This window comes from Etheostoma spectabile, unplaced genomic scaffold (genome assembly GCF_008692095.1).
Source record: "Etheostoma spectabile isolate EspeVRDwgs_2016 unplaced genomic scaffold, UIUC_Espe_1.0 scaffold00002057, whole genome shotgun sequence".
In the NCBI taxonomy this organism is placed as follows: Eukaryota; Metazoa; Chordata; class Actinopteri; order Perciformes; family Percidae; genus Etheostoma; species Etheostoma spectabile.
Genome location: NW_022602848.1, coordinates 39,537 through 53,773, shown reverse-complemented (window position 1 = coordinate 53,773; position 14,237 = coordinate 39,537). Strand labels below are relative to the sequence as shown.

The 14,237-nt window shown below is 46.6% G+C and overlaps 31 non-coding genes across 31 annotated transcripts; all 31 read right to left on the bottom strand.

The window, feature by feature from the left end:
* Positions 1 to 166: 166 nt before the first annotated feature.
* On the bottom strand, positions 167 to 282 carry LOC116675572 (U5 spliceosomal RNA). The gene has a single exon (XR_004328452.1). It is a non-coding gene; the product is annotated as a U5 spliceosomal RNA (small nuclear RNA).
* Positions 283 to 647: 365 nt separating this feature from the next.
* Positions 648 to 838, bottom strand: LOC116675590 (U2 spliceosomal RNA). The gene has a single exon (XR_004328470.1). It is a non-coding gene; the product is annotated as a U2 spliceosomal RNA (small nuclear RNA).
* Positions 839 to 1,073: 235 nt separating this feature from the next.
* Positions 1,074 to 1,190, bottom strand: LOC116675570 (U5 spliceosomal RNA). Its single transcript, XR_004328450.1, has one exon. It is a non-coding gene; the product is annotated as a U5 spliceosomal RNA (small nuclear RNA).
* Positions 1,191 to 1,557: 367 nt separating this feature from the next.
* LOC116675598 (U2 spliceosomal RNA) lies at positions 1,558 to 1,746 on the bottom strand. The gene has a single exon (XR_004328478.1). It is a non-coding gene; the product is annotated as a U2 spliceosomal RNA (small nuclear RNA).
* A 235-nt stretch (positions 1,747 to 1,981) lies between these two features.
* LOC116675569 (U5 spliceosomal RNA) lies at positions 1,982 to 2,098 on the bottom strand. Its single transcript, XR_004328449.1, has one exon. It is a non-coding gene; the product is annotated as a U5 spliceosomal RNA (small nuclear RNA).
* Positions 2,099 to 2,465: 367 nt separating this feature from the next.
* Positions 2,466 to 2,655, bottom strand: LOC116675591 (U2 spliceosomal RNA). Its single transcript, XR_004328471.1, has one exon. It is a non-coding gene; the product is annotated as a U2 spliceosomal RNA (small nuclear RNA).
* A 237-nt stretch (positions 2,656 to 2,892) lies between these two features.
* On the bottom strand, positions 2,893 to 3,009 carry LOC116675568 (U5 spliceosomal RNA). Its single transcript, XR_004328448.1, has one exon. It is a non-coding gene; the product is annotated as a U5 spliceosomal RNA (small nuclear RNA).
* Positions 3,010 to 3,376: 367 nt separating this feature from the next.
* LOC116675589 (U2 spliceosomal RNA) lies at positions 3,377 to 3,567 on the bottom strand. The gene has a single exon (XR_004328469.1). It is a non-coding gene; the product is annotated as a U2 spliceosomal RNA (small nuclear RNA).
* A 232-nt stretch (positions 3,568 to 3,799) lies between these two features.
* LOC116675575 (U5 spliceosomal RNA) lies at positions 3,800 to 3,916 on the bottom strand. The gene has a single exon (XR_004328455.1). It is a non-coding gene; the product is annotated as a U5 spliceosomal RNA (small nuclear RNA).
* Positions 3,917 to 4,261: 345 nt separating this feature from the next.
* Positions 4,262 to 4,450, bottom strand: LOC116675597 (U2 spliceosomal RNA). Its single transcript, XR_004328477.1, has one exon. It is a non-coding gene; the product is annotated as a U2 spliceosomal RNA (small nuclear RNA).
* Positions 4,451 to 4,688: 238 nt separating this feature from the next.
* On the bottom strand, positions 4,689 to 4,803 carry LOC116675574 (U5 spliceosomal RNA). The gene has a single exon (XR_004328454.1). It is a non-coding gene; the product is annotated as a U5 spliceosomal RNA (small nuclear RNA).
* A 368-nt stretch (positions 4,804 to 5,171) lies between these two features.
* LOC116675599 (U2 spliceosomal RNA) lies at positions 5,172 to 5,360 on the bottom strand. The gene has a single exon (XR_004328479.1). It is a non-coding gene; the product is annotated as a U2 spliceosomal RNA (small nuclear RNA).
* A 236-nt stretch (positions 5,361 to 5,596) lies between these two features.
* On the bottom strand, positions 5,597 to 5,713 carry LOC116675567 (U5 spliceosomal RNA). The gene has a single exon (XR_004328447.1). It is a non-coding gene; the product is annotated as a U5 spliceosomal RNA (small nuclear RNA).
* A 368-nt stretch (positions 5,714 to 6,081) lies between these two features.
* Positions 6,082 to 6,272, bottom strand: LOC116675588 (U2 spliceosomal RNA). Its single transcript, XR_004328468.1, has one exon. It is a non-coding gene; the product is annotated as a U2 spliceosomal RNA (small nuclear RNA).
* Positions 6,273 to 6,510: 238 nt separating this feature from the next.
* Positions 6,511 to 6,627, bottom strand: LOC116675566 (U5 spliceosomal RNA). Its single transcript, XR_004328446.1, has one exon. It is a non-coding gene; the product is annotated as a U5 spliceosomal RNA (small nuclear RNA).
* A 368-nt stretch (positions 6,628 to 6,995) lies between these two features.
* On the bottom strand, positions 6,996 to 7,186 carry LOC116675587 (U2 spliceosomal RNA). The gene has a single exon (XR_004328467.1). It is a non-coding gene; the product is annotated as a U2 spliceosomal RNA (small nuclear RNA).
* Positions 7,187 to 7,423: 237 nt separating this feature from the next.
* LOC116675565 (U5 spliceosomal RNA) lies at positions 7,424 to 7,540 on the bottom strand. The gene has a single exon (XR_004328445.1). It is a non-coding gene; the product is annotated as a U5 spliceosomal RNA (small nuclear RNA).
* Positions 7,541 to 7,908: 368 nt separating this feature from the next.
* On the bottom strand, positions 7,909 to 8,099 carry LOC116675586 (U2 spliceosomal RNA). Its single transcript, XR_004328466.1, has one exon. It is a non-coding gene; the product is annotated as a U2 spliceosomal RNA (small nuclear RNA).
* A 238-nt stretch (positions 8,100 to 8,337) lies between these two features.
* LOC116675564 (U5 spliceosomal RNA) lies at positions 8,338 to 8,454 on the bottom strand. Its single transcript, XR_004328444.1, has one exon. It is a non-coding gene; the product is annotated as a U5 spliceosomal RNA (small nuclear RNA).
* A 368-nt stretch (positions 8,455 to 8,822) lies between these two features.
* On the bottom strand, positions 8,823 to 9,012 carry LOC116675596 (U2 spliceosomal RNA). Its single transcript, XR_004328476.1, has one exon. It is a non-coding gene; the product is annotated as a U2 spliceosomal RNA (small nuclear RNA).
* A 236-nt stretch (positions 9,013 to 9,248) lies between these two features.
* On the bottom strand, positions 9,249 to 9,365 carry LOC116675563 (U5 spliceosomal RNA). Its single transcript, XR_004328443.1, has one exon. It is a non-coding gene; the product is annotated as a U5 spliceosomal RNA (small nuclear RNA).
* A 368-nt stretch (positions 9,366 to 9,733) lies between these two features.
* LOC116675585 (U2 spliceosomal RNA) lies at positions 9,734 to 9,924 on the bottom strand. The gene has a single exon (XR_004328465.1). It is a non-coding gene; the product is annotated as a U2 spliceosomal RNA (small nuclear RNA).
* Positions 9,925 to 10,162: 238 nt separating this feature from the next.
* Positions 10,163 to 10,279, bottom strand: LOC116675561 (U5 spliceosomal RNA). Its single transcript, XR_004328441.1, has one exon. It is a non-coding gene; the product is annotated as a U5 spliceosomal RNA (small nuclear RNA).
* A 367-nt stretch (positions 10,280 to 10,646) lies between these two features.
* LOC116675583 (U2 spliceosomal RNA) lies at positions 10,647 to 10,837 on the bottom strand. Its single transcript, XR_004328463.1, has one exon. It is a non-coding gene; the product is annotated as a U2 spliceosomal RNA (small nuclear RNA).
* A 238-nt stretch (positions 10,838 to 11,075) lies between these two features.
* LOC116675560 (U5 spliceosomal RNA) lies at positions 11,076 to 11,192 on the bottom strand. Its single transcript, XR_004328440.1, has one exon. It is a non-coding gene; the product is annotated as a U5 spliceosomal RNA (small nuclear RNA).
* Positions 11,193 to 11,560: 368 nt separating this feature from the next.
* Positions 11,561 to 11,751, bottom strand: LOC116675582 (U2 spliceosomal RNA). The gene has a single exon (XR_004328462.1). It is a non-coding gene; the product is annotated as a U2 spliceosomal RNA (small nuclear RNA).
* Positions 11,752 to 11,989: 238 nt separating this feature from the next.
* Positions 11,990 to 12,106, bottom strand: LOC116675559 (U5 spliceosomal RNA). The gene has a single exon (XR_004328439.1). It is a non-coding gene; the product is annotated as a U5 spliceosomal RNA (small nuclear RNA).
* A 368-nt stretch (positions 12,107 to 12,474) lies between these two features.
* On the bottom strand, positions 12,475 to 12,664 carry LOC116675594 (U2 spliceosomal RNA). The gene has a single exon (XR_004328474.1). It is a non-coding gene; the product is annotated as a U2 spliceosomal RNA (small nuclear RNA).
* Positions 12,665 to 12,902: 238 nt separating this feature from the next.
* On the bottom strand, positions 12,903 to 13,019 carry LOC116675558 (U5 spliceosomal RNA). Its single transcript, XR_004328438.1, has one exon. It is a non-coding gene; the product is annotated as a U5 spliceosomal RNA (small nuclear RNA).
* A 368-nt stretch (positions 13,020 to 13,387) lies between these two features.
* On the bottom strand, positions 13,388 to 13,578 carry LOC116675581 (U2 spliceosomal RNA). The gene has a single exon (XR_004328461.1). It is a non-coding gene; the product is annotated as a U2 spliceosomal RNA (small nuclear RNA).
* Positions 13,579 to 13,816: 238 nt separating this feature from the next.
* LOC116675557 (U5 spliceosomal RNA) lies at positions 13,817 to 13,933 on the bottom strand. Its single transcript, XR_004328437.1, has one exon. It is a non-coding gene; the product is annotated as a U5 spliceosomal RNA (small nuclear RNA).
* Between the last annotated feature and the right edge of the window lie 304 nt (positions 13,934 to 14,237).

Here is a 14,237-nt window from a genome sequence, read left to right as displayed (position 1 = left end):
AAGGACATAACAGCTGCTACTTGGCACCCCCGTCCAAGCAATTTTGGTTTTCCCAAGTGGTCAAGCTTCTGCCAACCTGCAATGTTCCCATGCTGTCACATTTTAGCTGCGTTTAAGAATCTGAGTTTCCTTATGGAGAGCGCATTTGTTTTTTACAAGTACAAAAGGCTTAACCAAACAGCAAAGCCCACCAAAAATAATTTCAACTCATAGGCGTTCCTCTCCACGGAAGTCTTTAGTAAAAGGCGAAAGGCTTGTGCGTTATGAAGAGAACCAGAGTAAGTGCAGCCCACGCTCGAGAGCAGCCGAAATGCCCAGTCTTCCCAGTCCCAACCCTCGCGGTGATTCTCACTTGGTGTGCCGCTTTCCAAATCCAAGGCCTGGCCTATTGCCACACTGTCACAGGGCCAATATTTGTCCTTGCTGTTTTTCCGCCAATAAATAGTGCAAATCTTGCTACACTTTTGTATGGCTTATCTTGCCAAGTATTATAACAACGTTTTGATACCAGGAACCCAACGAGGTCATTCAGGTTTTGCGACAACTTCTGACGGTAAAATCTGCCAGCCATGTCTCTTCAGGTCCATTGACAGTTTGAGCAACGGGCAGCTCCACGTGCATCGTCAATGTTTTTCCACAAGACAGAAGATGGGTGCACCGTTCCCAGCGACGCTGCAATACCGGGTCGATGCGTGGAGTGAATGGAGCAAGCCCCTTTTTCAACTCCCATTGCTAAAAATCCATTTAATATGTTGTCCCCTGATAGAGGACATATCAGATATTAAACTGATAAGAACAGATACTACACTTGATCTTAGCCAAAAGGCCGAGAAGCGATGACCACCACCTCTTTGCTGTCCGATGCGACCTCCCCGGACGGTTCTCAGTTGTCACGGTCCAGTAATTTTAAAAGGACATAACAGCTGCTACTTGGCACCCCGTCCAAGCAATTTTGGTTTTCCCAAGTGGTCAAGCTTCTGCCAACCTGCAATGTTCCCATGCTGTCACATTTAGCTGCGTTTAAGAATCTGAGTTTCCTTATGGAGAGCGCATTTGTTTTTACAAGTACAAAAGGCTTAACCAAACAGCAAAGCCCACCAAAAATAATTTCAACTCATAGGCGTTCCTCTCCACGGAAGTCTTTAGTAAAAGGCGAAAGGCTTGTGCGTTATGAAGAGAAACCAGAGTAAGTGCAGCCCACGCTCGAGAGCAGCCGAAATGCCCAGTCTTCCCAGTCCCAACCCTCGCGGTGATTCTCACTTGGTGTGCCGCTTTCCAAATCCAAGGCCTGGCCTATTGCCACACTGTCACAGGGCCAATATTTTGTCCTTGCTGTTTTTCCGCCAATAAATAGTGCAAATCTTGCTACACTTTTGTATGGCTTTATCTTGCCAAGTATTATAACAACGTTTGATACCAGGAACCCAACGAGGTCATTCAGGTTTTGCGACAACTTCTGACGGTAAAATCTGCCAGCCATGTCTCTTCAGGTCCATTGACAGTTTGAGCAACGGGCAGCTCCACGTGCATCGTCAATTGTTTTTCCACAAGACAGAAGATGGGTGCACCGTTCCCAGCGACGCTGCAATACCGGGTCGATGCGTGGAGTGAATGGAGCAAGCCCCTTTTTCAACTCCATTGCTAAAAATCCATTTAATATGTTGTCCCTGATAGAGGACATATCAGATATTAAACTGATAAGAACAGATACTACACTTGATCTTAGCCAAAAGGCCGAGAAGCGATGACCACCACCTCTTTGCTGTCCGATGCGACCTCCCCGGACGGTTCTCAGTTGTCACGGTCCAGTAATTTTAAAAGGACATAACAGCTGCTACTTGGCACCCCGTCCAAGCAATTTGGTTTTCCCAAGTGGTCAAGCTTCTGCCAACCTGCAATGTTCCCATGCTGTCACATTTTAGCTGCGTTTAAGAATCTGAGTTCCTTATGGAGAGCGCATTTGTTTTTTACAAGTACAAAAGGCTTAACCAAACAGCAAAGCCCACCAAAAATAATTTCAACTCATAGGCGTTCCTCTCCACGGAAGTCTTTAGTAAAAGGCGAAAGGCTTGTGCGTTATGAAGAGAAACCAGAGTAAGTGCAGCCCACGCTCGAGAGCAGCCGAAATGCCCAGTCTTCCCAGTCCCAACCCTCGCGGTGATTCTCACTTGGTGTGCCGCTTTCCAAATCCAAGGCCTGGCCTATTGCACACTGTCACAGGGCCAATATTTTGTCCTTGCTGTTTTTCCGCCAATAAATAGTGCAAATCTTGCTACACTTTTGTATGGCTTTATCTTGCCAAGTATTATAACAACGTTTTGATACCAGGAACCCAACGAGGTCATTCAGGTTTTGCGACAACTTCTGACGGTAAAATCTGCCAGCCATGTCTCTTCAGGTCCATTGACAGTTTGAGCAACGGGCAGCTCCACGTGCATCGTCAATTGTTTTTCCACAAGACAGAAGATGGGTGCACCGTTCCCAGCGACGCTGCAATACCGGGTCGATGCGTGGAGTGAATGGAGCAAGCCCCTTTTCAACTCCCATTGCTAAAAATCCATTTAATATGTTGTCCCCTGATAGAGGACATATCAGATATTAAACTGATAAGAACAGATACTACACTTGATCTTAGCCAAAAGGCCGAGAAGCGATGACCACCACCTCTTTGCTGTCCGATGCGACCTCCCGGACGGTTCTCAGTTGTCACGGTCCAGTAATTTTAAAAGGACATAACAGCTGCTACTTGGCACCCCCGTCCAAGCAATTTTGGTTTTCCCAAGTGGTCAAGCTTCTGCCAACCTGCAATGTTCCCATGCTGTCACATTTTAGCTGCGTTTAAGAATCTGAGTTTCCTTATGGAGAGCGCATTTGTTTTTTACAAGTACAAAAGGCTTAACCAAACAGCAAAGCCCACCAAAAATAATTTCAACTCATAGGCGTTCCTCTCCACGGAAGTCTTTAGTAAAAGGCGAAAGGCTTGTGCGTTATGAAGAGAAACCAGAGTAAGTGCAGCCCACGCTCGAGAGCAGCCGAAATGCCCAGTCTTCCCAGTCCCAACCCTCGCGGTGATTCTCACTTGGTGTGCCGCTTTCCAAATCCAAGGCCTGGCCTATTGCCACACTGTCACAGGGCCAATATTTTGTCCTTGCTGTTTTTCCGCCAATAAATAGTGCAAATCTTGCTACACTTTTGTATGGCTTTATCTTGCCAAGTATTATAACAACGTTTTGATACCAGGAACCAACGAGGTCATTCAGGTTTTGCGACAACTTCTGACGGTAAAATCTGCCAGCCATGTCTCTTCAGGTCCATTGACAGTTTGAGCAACGGGCAGCTCCACGTGCATCGTCAATTGTTTTTCCACAAGACAGAAGATGGGTGCACCGTTCCCAGCGACGCTGCAATACCGGGTCGATGCGTGGAGTGAATGGAGCAAGCCCCTTTTTCAACTCCCATTGCTAAAAATCCATTTAATATGTTGTCCCCTGATAGAGGACATATCAGATATTAAACTGATAAGAACAGATACTACACTTGATCTTAGCCAAAAGGCCGAGAAGCGATGACCACACCTCTTTGCTGTCCGATGCGACCTCCCCGGACGGTTCTCAGTTGTCACGGTCCAGTATTTTAAAAGGACATAACAGCTGCTACTTGGCACCCCCGTCCAAGCAATTTTGGTTTTCCAAGTGGTCAAGCTTCTGCCAACCTGCAATGCATGCTGTCAATTTTAGCTGCGTTTAAGAATCTGAGTTCCTTATGGAGCGAGCCATTTGTTTTTTACAAGTACAAAAGGCTAACCAAACAGCAAAGCACACCAAAAAATAAAAACAACATCATGCGTTCCTTTCCTCTCCCGGAAGCTTTAGTAAAAGGCGAAAGGCTTGTGCGTTATGAAGAGAAACCAGAGTAAGTGCAGCCCACTCTCGAGAGCAGCCGAAATGCCCAGTCTTCCCAGTCCCAACCCTCGCGGTGATTCTCACTTGGTGTGCCGCTTTCCAAATCCAAGGCCTGGCCTATTCCCACACTGTCACAGGGCCAATATTTTGTCCTTGCTGTTTTTCCGCCAATAAATAGTGCAAATCTTGCTACACTTTGTATGGCTTTATCTTGCCAAGTATTAACCCAATGAGGTCATTCAGGTTTTGCGACAACTTCTGACGGTAAAATCTGCCAGCCATGTCTCTTCAGGTCCATTGACAGTTTGAGCAACGGGCAGCTCCACGTGCATCGTCAATTGTTTTTCCACAAGACAGAAGATGGGTGCACCGTTCCCAGCGACGCTGCAATACCGGGTCGATGCGTGGAGTGAATGGGCAAGCCCCTTTTTCAACTCCCATTGCTAAAAATCCATTAATATGTTGTCCCCTGATAGAGGACATATCAGATATTAAACTGATAAGAACAGATACTACACTTGATCTTAGCCAAAAGGCCGAGAAGCGATGACCACCACCTCTTTGCTGTCCGATGCGACCTCCCCGGACGGTTCTCAGTTGTCACGGTCCAGTAATTTTAAAAGGACATAACAGCTGCTACTTGGCACCCCCGTCCAAGCAATTTTGGTTTTCCCAAGTGGTCAAGCTTCTGCCAACCTGCAATGTTCCCATGCTGTAACGTTTTAGCTGCGTTTAAGAATCTGAGTTTCCTTATGGAGAGCGCATTTGTTTTTTACAAGTACAAAAGGCTTAACCAAACAGCAAAGCCCACCAAAAATAATTTCAACTCATAGGCGTTCCTCTCCACGGAAGTCTTTAGTAAAAGGCGAAGGCTGTGCGTTATGAAGAGAAACCAGAGTAAGTGCAGCCCACTCTCGAGAGCAGCCGAAATGCCCAGTCTTCCCAGTCCCAACCCTCGCGGTGATTCTCACTTGGTGTGCCGCTTTCCAAATCCAAGGCCTGGCCTATTGCCACACTGTCACAGGGCCAATATTTTGTCCTTGCTGTTTTTCCGCCAATAAATAGTGCAAATCTTGCTACACTTTTGTATGGCTTTATCTTGCCAAGTATTATAACAACGTTTTGATACCAGGAACCCAACGAGGTCATTCAGGTTTTGCGACAACTTCTGACGGTAAAATCTGCCAGCCATGTCTCTTCAGGTCCATTGACAGTTTGAGCAACGGGCAGCTCCACGTGCATCGTCAATTGTTTTTCCACAAGACAGAAGATGGGTGCACCGTTCCCAGCGACGCTGCAATACGGGTCGATGCGTGGAGTGAATGGAGCAAGCCCCTTTTTCAACTCCCATTGCTAAAAATCCATTTAATATGTTGTCCCTGATAGAGGACATATCAGATATTAAACTGATAAGAACAGATACTACACTTGATCTTAGCCAAAAGGCCGAGAAGCGATGACCACCACCTCTTTGCTGTCCGATGCGACCTCCCCGGACGGTTCTCAGTTGTCACGGTCCAGTAATTTTAAAAGGACATAACAGCTGCTACTTGGCACCCCGTCCAAGCAATTTTGTTTTCCCAAGTGGTCAAGCTTCTGCCAACCTGCAATGTTCCCATGCTGTCACATTTTAGCTGCGTTTAAGAATCTGAGTTTCCTTATGGAGAGCGCATTTGTTTTTTACAAGTACAAAAGGCTTAACCAAACAGCAAAGCCCACCAAAAATAATTTCAACTCATAGGCGTTCCTCTCCACGGAAGTCTTTAGTAAAAGGCGAAAGGCTTGTGCGTTATGAAGAGAAACCAGAGTAAGTGCAGCCCACGCTCGAGAGCAGCCGAAATGCCCAGTCTTCCCAGTCCCAACCCTCGCGGTGATTCTCACTTGGTGTGCCGCTTTCCAAATCCAAGGCCTGGCCTATTGCCACACTGTCACAGGGCCAATATTTTGTCCTTGCTGTTTTTCCGCCAATAAATAGTGCAAATCTTGCTACACTTTTGTATGGCTTTATCTTGCCAAGTATTATAACAACGTTTTGATACCAGGAACCCAACGAGGTCATTCAGGTTTTGCGACAACTTCTGACGGTAAAATCTGCCAGCCATGTCTCTTCAGGTCCATTGACAGTTTGAGCAACGGGCAGCTCCACGTGCATCGTCAATTGTTTTTCCACAAGACAGAAGATGGGTGCACCGTTCCCAGCGACGCTGCAATACCGGGTCGATGCGTGGAGTGAATGGAGCAAGCCCCTTTTTCAACTCCCATTGCTAAAAATCCATTTAATATGTTGTCCCCTGATAGAGGACATATCAGATATTAAACTGATAAGAACAGATACTACACTTGATCTTAGCCAAAAGGCCGAGAAGCGATGACCACCACCTCTTTGCTGTCCGATGCGACCTCCCCGGACGGTTCTCAGTTGTCACGGTCCAGTAATTTTAAAAGGACATAACAGCTGCTACTTGGCACCCCCGTCCAAGCAATTTTGGTTTTCCCAAGTGGTCAAGCTTCTGCCAACCTGCAATGTTCCCATGCTGTCACGTTTTAGCTGCGTTTAAGAATCTGAGTTTCCTTATGGAGAGCGCATTTGTTTTTTACAAGTACAAAAGGCTTAACCAAACAGCAAAGCCCACCAAAAATAATTTCAACTCATAGGCGTTCCTCTCCACGGAAGTCTTTAGTAAAAGGCGAAAGGCTTGTGCGTTATGAAGAGAAACCAGAGTAAGTGCAGCCCACTCTCGAGAGCAGCCGAAATGCCCAGTCTTCCCAGTCCCAACCCTCGCGGTGATTCTCACTTGGTGTGCCGCTTTCCAAATCCAAGGCCTGGCCTATTGCCACACTGTCACAGGGCCAATATTTTGTCCTTGCTGTTTTTCCGCCAATAAATAGTGCAAATCTTGCTACACTTTTGTATGGCTTTATCTTGCCAAGTATTATAACAACGTTTTGATACCAGGAACCCAACGAGGTCATTCAGGTTTTGCGACAACTTCTGACGGTAAAATCTGCCAGCCATGTCTCTTCAGGTCCATTGACAGTTTGAGCAACGGGCAGCTCCACGTGCATCGTCAATTGTTTTTCCACAAGACAGAAGATGGGTGCACCGTTCCCAGCGACGCTGCAATACCGGGTCGATGCGTGGAGTGAATGGAGCAAGCCCCTTTTTCAACTCCCATTGCTAAAAATCCATTTAATATGTTGTCCCCTGATAGAGGACATATCAGATATTAAACTGATAAGAACAGATACTACACTTGATCTTAGCCAAAAGGCCGAGAAGCGATGACCACCACCTCTTTGCTGTCCGATGCGACCTCCCGGACGGTTCTCAGTTGTCACGGTCCAGTAATTTTAAAAGGACATAACAGCTGCTACTTGGCACCCCCGTCCAAGCAATTTTGGTTTTCCCAAGTGGTCAAGCTTCTGCCAACCTGCAATGTTCCCATGCTGTCACATTTTAGCTGCGTTTAAGAATCTGAGTTTCCTTATGGAGAGCGCATTTGTTTTTTACAAGTACAAAAGGCTTAACCAAACAGCAAAGCCCACCAAAAATAATTTCAACTCATAGGCGTTCCTCTCCACGGAAGTCTTTAGTAAAAGGCGAAAGGCTTGTGCGTTATGAAGAGAAACCAGAGTAAGTGCAGCCCACGCTCGAGAGCAGCCGAAATGCCCAGTCTTCCCAGTCCCAACCCTCGCGGTGATTCTCACTTGGTGTGCCGCTTTCCAAATCCAAGGCCTGGCCTATTGCCACACTGTCACAGGGCCAATATTTTGTCCTTGCTGTTTTTCCGCCAATAAATAGTGCAAATCTTGCTACACTTTTGTATGGCTTTATCTTGCCAAGTATTATAACAACGTTTTGATACCAGGAACCCAACGAGGTCATTCAGGTTTTGCGACAACTTCTGACGGTAAAATCTGCCAGCCATGTCTCTTCAGGTCCATTGACAGTTTGAGCAACGGGCAGCTCCACGTGCATCGTCAATTGTTTTTCCACAAGACAGAAGATGGGTGCACCGTTCCCAGCGACGCTGCAATACCGGGTCGATGCGTGGAGTGAATGGAGCAAGCCCCTTTTTCAACTCCCATTGCTAAAAATCCATTTAATATGTTGTCCCCTGATAGAGGACATATCAGATATTAAACTGATAAGAACAGATACTACACTTGATCTTAGCCAAAAGGCCGAGAAGCGATGACCACCACCTCTTTGCTGTCCGATGCGACCTCCCCGGACGGTTCTCAGTTGTCACGGTCCAGTAATTTTAAAAGGACATAACAGCTGCTACTTGGCACCCCCGTCCAAGCAATTTTGGTTTTCCCAAGTGGTCAAGCTTCTGCCAACCTGCAATGTTCCCATGCTGTCACGTTTTAGCTGCGTTTAAGAATCTGAGTTTCCTTATGGAGAGCGCATTTGTTTTTTACAAGTACAAAAGGCTTAACCAAACAGCAAAGCCCACCAAAAATAATTTCAACTCATAGGCGTTCCTCTCCACGGAAGTCTTTAGTAAAAGGCGAAAGGCTTGTGCGTTATGAAGAGAAACCAGAGTAAGTGCAGCCCACGCTCGAGAGCAGCCGAAATGCCCAGTCTTCCCAGTCCCAACCCTCGCGGTGATTCTCACTTGGTGTGCCGCTTTCCAAATCCAAGGCCTGGCCTATTCCCACACTGTCACAGGGCCAATATTTTGTCCTTGCTGTTTTTCCGCCAATAAATAGTGCAAATCTTGCTACACTTTTGTATGGCTTTATCTTGCCAAGTATTATAACAACGTTTTGATACCAGGAACCCAACGAGGTCATTCAGGTTTTGCGACAACTTCTGACGGTAAAATCTGCCAGCCATGTCTCTTCAGGTCCATTGACAGTTTGAGCAACGGGCAGCTCCACGTGCATCGTCAATTGTTTTTCCACAAGACAGAAGATGGGTGCACCGTTCCCAGCGACGCTGCAATACCGGGTCGATGCGTGGAGTGAATGGAGCAAGCCCCTTTTTCAACTCCCATTGCTAAAAATCCATTTAATATGTTGTCCCTGATAGAGGACATATCAGATATTAAACTGATAAGAACAGATACTACACTTGATCTTAGCCAAAAGGCCGAGAAGCGATGACCACCACCTCTTTGCTGTCCGATGCGACCTCCCGGACGGTTCTCAGTTCTCACGGTCCAGTAATTTTAAAAGGACATAACAGCTGCTACTTGGCACCCCGTCCAAGCAATTTTGGTTTTCCCAAGTGGTCAAGCTTCTGCCAACCTGCAATGTTCCCATGCTGTCACGTTTTAGCTGCGTTTAAGAATCTGAGTTTCCTTATGGAGAGCGCATTTGTTTTTTACAAGTACAAAAGGCTTAACCAAACAGCAAAGCCCACCAAAAATAATTTCAACTCATAGGCGTTCCTCTCCACGGAAGTCTTTAGTAAAAGGCGAAAGGCTTGTGCGTTATGAAGAGAAACCAGAGTAAGTGCAGCCCACTCTCGAGAGCAGCCGAAATGCCCAGTCTTCCCAGTCCCAACCCTCGCGGTGATTCTCACTTGGTGTGCCGCTTTCCAAATCCAAGGCCTGGCCTATTGCCACACTGTCACAGGGCCAATATTTTGTCCTTGCTGTTTTTCCGCCAATAAATAGTGCAAATCTTGCTACACTTTTGTATGGCTTTATCTTGCCAAGTATTATAACAACGTTTTGATACCAGGAACCCAACGAGGTCATTCAGGTTTTGCGACAACTTCTGACGGTAAAATCTGCCAGCCATGTCTCTTCAGGTCCATTGACAGTTTGAGCAACGGGCAGCTCCACGTGCATCGTCAATTGTTTTTCCACAAGACAGAAGATGGGTGCACCGTTCCCAGCGACGCTGCAATACCGGGTCGATGCGTGGAGTGAATGGAGCAAGCCCCTTTTTCAACTCCCATTGCTAAAAATCCATTTAATATGTTGTCCCCTGATAGAGGACATATCAGATATTAAACTGATAAGAACAGATACTACACTTGATCTTAGCCAAAAGGCCGAGAAGCGATGACCACCACCTCTTTGCTGTCCGATGCGACCTCCCCGGACGGTTCTCAGTTGTCACGGTCCAGTAATTTTAAAAGGACATAACAGCTGCTACTTGGCACCCCCGTCCAAGCAATTTTGGTTTTCCCAAGTGGTCAAGCTTCTGCCAACCTGCAATGTTCCCATGCTGTCACGTTTTAGCTGCGTTTAAGAATCTGAGTTTCCTTATGGAGAGCGCATTTGTTTTTTACAAGTACAAAAGGCTTAACCAAACAGCAAAGCCCACCAAAAATAATTTCAACTCATAGGCGTTCCTCTCCACGGAAGTCTTTAGTAAAAGGCGAAAGGCTTGTGCGTTATGAAGAGAAACCAGAGTAAGTGCAGCCCACGCTCGAGAGCAGCCGAAATGCCCAGTCTTCCCAGTCCCAACCCTCGCGGTGATTCTCACTTGGTGTGCCGCTTTCCAAATCCAAGGCCTGGCCTATTCCACACTGTCACAGGGCCAATATTTTGTCCTTGCTGTTTTTCCGCCAATAAATAGTGCAAATCTTGCTACACTTTTGTATGGCTTTATCTTGCCAAGTATTATAACAACGTTTTGATACCAGGAACCCAACGAGGTCATTCAGGTTTTGCGACAACTTCTGACGGTAAAATCTGCCAGCCATGTCTCTTCAGGTCCATTGACAGTTTGAGCAACGGGCAGCTCCACGTGCATCGTCAATTGTTTTTCCACAAGACAGAAGATGGGTGCACCGTTCCCAGCGACGCTGCAATACCGGGTCGATGCGTGGAGTGAATGGAGCAAGCCCCTTTTTCAACTCCCATTGCTAAAAATCCATTTAATATGTTGTCCCCTGATAGAGGACATATCAGATATTAAACTGATAAGAACAGATACTACACTTGATCTTAGCCAAAAGGCCGAGAAGCGATGACCACCACCTCTTTGCTGTCCGATGCGACCTCCCCGGACGGTTCTCAGTTCTCACGGTCCAGTAATTTTAAAAGGACATAACAGCTGCTACTTGGCACCCCCGTCCAAGCAATTTTGGTTTTCCCAAGTGGTCAAGCTTCTGCCAACCTGCAATGTTCCCATGCTGTCACGTTTTAGCTGCGTTTAAGAATCTGAGTTTCCTTATGGAGAGCGCATTTGTTTTTTACAAGTACAAAAGGCTTAACCAAACAGCAAAGCCCACCAAAAATAATTTCAACTCATAGGCGTTCCTCTCCACGGAAGTCTTTAGTAAAAGGCGAAAGGCTTGTGCGTTATGAAGAGAAACCAGAGTAAGTGCAGCCCACTCTCGAGAGCAGCCGAAATGCCCAGTCTTCCCAGTCCCAACCCTCGCGGTGATTCTCACTTGGTGTGCCGCTTTCCAAATCCAAGGCCTGGCCTATTCCCACACTGTCACAGGGCCAATATTTTGTCCTTGCTGTTTTTCCGCCAATAAATAGTGCAAATCTTGCTACACTTTTGTATGGCTTTATCTTGCCAAGTATTATAACAACGTTTTGATACCAGGAACCCAACGAGGTCATTCAGGTTTTGCGACAACTTCTGACGGTAAAATCTGCCAGCCATGTCTCTTCAGGTCCATTGACAGTTTGAGCAACGGGCAGCTCCACGTGCATCGTCAATTGTTTTTCCACAAGACAGAAGATGGGTGCACCGTTCCCAGCGACGCTGCAATACCGGGTCGATGCGTGGAGTGAATGGAGCAAGCCCCTTTTTCAACTCCCATTGCTAAAAATCCATTTAATATGTTGTCCCCTGATAGAGGACATATCAGATATTAAACTGATAAGAACAGATACTACACTTGATCTTAGCCAAAAGGCCGAGAAGCGATGACCACCACCTCTTTGCTGTCCGATGCGACCTCCCCGGACGGTTCTCAGTTGTCACGGTCCAGTAATTTTAAAAGGACATAACAGCTGCTACTTGGCACCCCCGTCCAAGCAATTTTGGTTTTCCCAAGTGGTCAAGCTTCTGCCAACCTGCAATGTTCCCATGCTGTCACGTTTTAGCTGCGTTTAAGAATCTGAGTTTCCTTATGGAGAGCGCATTTGTTTTTTACAAGTACAAAAGGCTTAACCAAACAGCAAAGCCCACCAAAAATAATTTCAACTCATAGGCGTTCCTCTCCACGGAAGTCTTTAGTAAAAGGCGAAAGGCTTGTGCGTTATGAAGAGAAACCAGAGTAAGTGCAGCCCACTCTCGAGAGCAGCCGAAATGCCCAGTCTTCCCAGTCCCAACCCTCGCGGTGATTCTCACTTGGTGTGCCGCTTTCCAAATCCAAGGCCTGGCCTATTCCCACACTGTCACAGGGCCAATATTTTGTCCTTGCTGTTTTTCCGCCAATAAATAGTGCAAATCTTGCTACACTTTTGTATGGCTTTATCTTGCCAAGTATTATAACAACGTTTTGATACCAGGAACCCAACGAGGTCATTCAGGTTTTGCGACAACTTCTGACGGTAAAATCTGCCAGCCATGTCTCTTCAGGTCCATTGACAGTTTGAGCAACGGGCAGCTCCACGTGCATCGTCAATTGTTTTTCCACAAGACAGAAGATGGGTGCACCGTTCCCAGCGACGCTGCAATACCGGGTCGATGCGTGGAGTGAATGGAGCAAGCCCCTTTTTCAACTCCCATTGCTAAAAATCCATTTAATATGTTGTCCCTGATAGAGGACATATCAGATATTAAACTGATAAGAACAGATACTACACTTGATCTTAGCCAAAAGGCCGAGAAGCGATGACCACCACCTCTTTGCTGTCCGATGCGACCTCCCCGGACGGTTCTCAGTTGTCACGGTCCAGTAATTTTAAAAGGACATAACAGCTGCTACTTGGCACCCCCGTCCAAGCAATTTTGGTTTTCCCAAGTGGTCAAGCTTCTGCCAACCTGCAATGTTCCCATGCTGTCACGTTTTAGCTGCGTTTAAGAATCTGAGTTTCCTTATGGAGAGCGCATTTGTTTTTTACAAGTACAAAAGGCTTAACCAAACAGCAAAGCCCACCAAAAATAATTTCAACTCATAGGCGTTCCTCTCCACGGAAGTCTTTAGTAAAAGGCGAAAGGCTTGTGCGTTATGAAGAGAAACCAGAGTAAGTGCAGCCCACTCTCGAGAGCAGCCGAAATGCCCAGTCTTCCCAGTCCCAACCCTCGCGGTGATTCTCACTTGGTGTGCCGCTTTCCAAATCCAAGGCCTGGCCTATTGCCACACTGTCACAGGGCCAATATTTTGTCCTTGCTGTTTTTCCGCCAATAAATAGTGCAAATCTTGCTACACTTTTGTATGGCTTTATCTTGCCAAGTATTATAACAACGTTTTGATACCAGGAACCCAACGAGGTCATTCAGGTTTTGCGACAACTTCTGACGGTAAAATCTGCCAGCCATGTCTCTTCAGGTCCATTGACAGTTTGAGCAACGGGCAGCTCCACGTGCATCGTCAATTGTTTTTCCACAAGACAGAAGATGGGTGCACCGTTCCCAGCGACGCTGCAATACCGGGTCGATGCGTGGAGTGAATGGAGCAAGCCCCTTTTTCAACTCCCATTGCTAAAAATCCATTTAATATGTTGTCCCCTGATAGAGGACATATCAGATATTAAACTGATAAGAACAGATACTACACTTGATCTTAGCCAAAAGGCCGAGAAGCGATGACCACCACCTCTTTGCTGTCCGATGCGACCTCCCCGGACGGTTCTCAGTTCTCACGGTCCAGTAATTTTAAAAGGACATAACAGCTGCTACTTGGCACCCCCGTCCAAGCAATTTTGGTTTTCCCAAGTGGTCAAGCTTCTGCCAACCTGCAATGTTCCCATGCTGTCACGTTTTAGCTGCGTTTAAGAATCTGAGTTTCCTTATGGAGAGCGCATTTGTTTTTTACAAGTACAAAAGGCTTAACCAAACAGCAAAGCCCACCAAAAATAATTTCAACTCATAGGCGTTCCTCTCCACGGAAGTCTTTAGTAAAAGGCGAAAGGCTTGTGCGTTATGAAGAGAAACCAGAGTAAGTGCAGCCCACTCGAGAGAGCAGCCGAAATGCCCAGTCTTCCCAGTCCCAACCCTCGCGGTGATTCTCACTTGGTGTGCCGCTTTCCAAATCCAAGGCCTGGCCTATTGCCACACTGTCACAGGGCCAATATTTTGTCCTTGCTGTTTTTCCGCCAATAAATAGTGCAAATCTTGCTACACTTTGTATGGCTTTATCTTGCCAAGTATTATAACAACGTTTTGATACCAGGAACCCAACGAGGTCATTCAGGTTTTGCGACAACTTCTGACGGTAAAATCTGCCAGCCATGTCTCTTCAGGTCC